A 1,996-nucleotide genomic window follows, 5' to 3' on the forward strand; every position below is an offset into this window, starting at 1 on the left:
TTGAACCGCCAGCCTTCTGATTAGCAGTCAAGTGCTTTAGCCACTATGCTACCAGAGCTCCTTAGCAATAAATGCACACATCAAAAAATAAGAAAGAGCCAAAATCAACACTTTAAAACCAACATCTCCAACAATTAGAAAAAGAACAGCAAGAAAAGCCTAGAAAAGAAAGGAAATAATAAAGATTCAAGCAGAAATCAATGAAACAGAAAATAGACAATAGAATAAAATCAACAAGACTAGAAGTTAGTTTTTTTTTTTTTTTTAAAGATTAATAAAATTTACAAACCACTGGCAAATTTAACAAAGGAAAAGAGGGAGAGAGTACAAATAATACAATAGTCAAAACTGCCTAGGATCAGTACAACAGACACATAGACCAATGGAATAGAATTGAGAACCCAGAAATAGATCCTTCAACCTATGGTCAGCTGATCTTTGACAAAGAGCTGAAATCCATTAAATAGGGAAGAGATTGTCTGTTTAACAACTGGTGCTGGCAAAACTGGATATCCATTTGCAGAAAAATGAAACAAGATCTGTACCTCACACCATACACAAAAACTAATTCCAGGTGGATCAACGATTTAAATGTGAAACCTAACATTATACAGTTCCTCAAGGAAAAACTAGGGCAAATTTAGGGGCCCTAACATGTGGCACCAGCCACTCCTTGGAAGGAAGATGAGGCAATCTACTTCCGTAGTGATACTGCCTCGGAAACCCAAGGAGGGGTCACTATGAGTCGGGATGGACTCGGAGGGCACATAACAACAACGACATATGATATGTGGCATAAATAGATTATCAAACATAGCCCAAAATGCACAAACAGCAGAAGATAAACTAGATGAATGGGACCTTCTAAAAATTAAATTTTTATGTGCTTCCAAAGATTCTCCAAAAGAGTCAAAAGAGCACCTACAGATTTGGGTAGTATGGTATACCAATTGAGCTTGATGTACCCTGCAACTCTGGACCTGAGCCCACAGGTCCAACTACTCGCTCCCTCTGAGTGCTGGCTGTAGCCAAGAAGTTATTACAACCTTGCCCCTTGTCAGCTCTACTATATACCCGGGAATTCTTACAGAACATACAAATACACTTGTAAAAACATTGTCTATTTGACAATGACATATCTGACAAGGGACTTATTGGTGGAATTTATAGAAAACTCCAACACGTCAACAGCAAAAATACAAATAATCCAATTAAAAATGGGCAGGAGACACGAAGAGACACTTCACCAAAGAGGATATTCAGCTGGCCAACAAACATATGAAGAAATTCTCATGATCATTAGCCATTAGAGGGATGCAAATCAAAATAACAATGAGATGCCATCTTGCTCCAGCACTAGTAGCAAAGTTCAACACGACAGAAAATAACAAATGCTAGCAAGGATGTGGAGAGATCAGGACTCTCATACACTGCTGTGGGACTGTAAAATGATACAACCACTGTGGAAAGCAGTATGGCAATTCCTTAAAAAGTTGGAATTAGAAATATCATTTGACCTAGTCATTCCATTACTAGGTATATATTCTAAAGAAGTGAGAGCCATGACAAGAATAGGCACACCCATGTTCATCGCAGCACTATTTACAATAGCAAAAAGATGGAAACAACCCAGGTGTCCATCAACTGAGGAATGGATAAGCAAAGTATGGTACATACACACAATGGAATACTATGCAACCCTAAAGAATAACATAGAATCTGCAAAACACAGCATAATGTGGATAAATTGGAGGACATTATGCTGAGTGAAATAAGTCTATCACAGAAGGACAAATATTGTATTTGTCTGTTATGGTAAAAAGTCAAGGAACAGTTTATCTATGGAAGGAAATTTTCTTTGTCAGTTACCAGGGGTGGGAGGGGAGGGGAGGGAACATTGTTATTAGATGTTGTTGTTGTTGTTATGTGCCGTCGAGTCGGCCCCGACTCATAGCGACCCCTCCTTGGGTTTCCGAGGCAGTATCACTACGGAAGT

This window comes from Orycteropus afer, unplaced genomic scaffold, assembly GCF_000298275.1.
Source record: "Orycteropus afer afer isolate SDZICR_OR568_19922 unplaced genomic scaffold, OryAfe1.0 scaffold00094, whole genome shotgun sequence".
Taxonomy (NCBI): Eukaryota; Metazoa; Chordata; class Mammalia; order Tubulidentata; family Orycteropodidae; genus Orycteropus; species Orycteropus afer.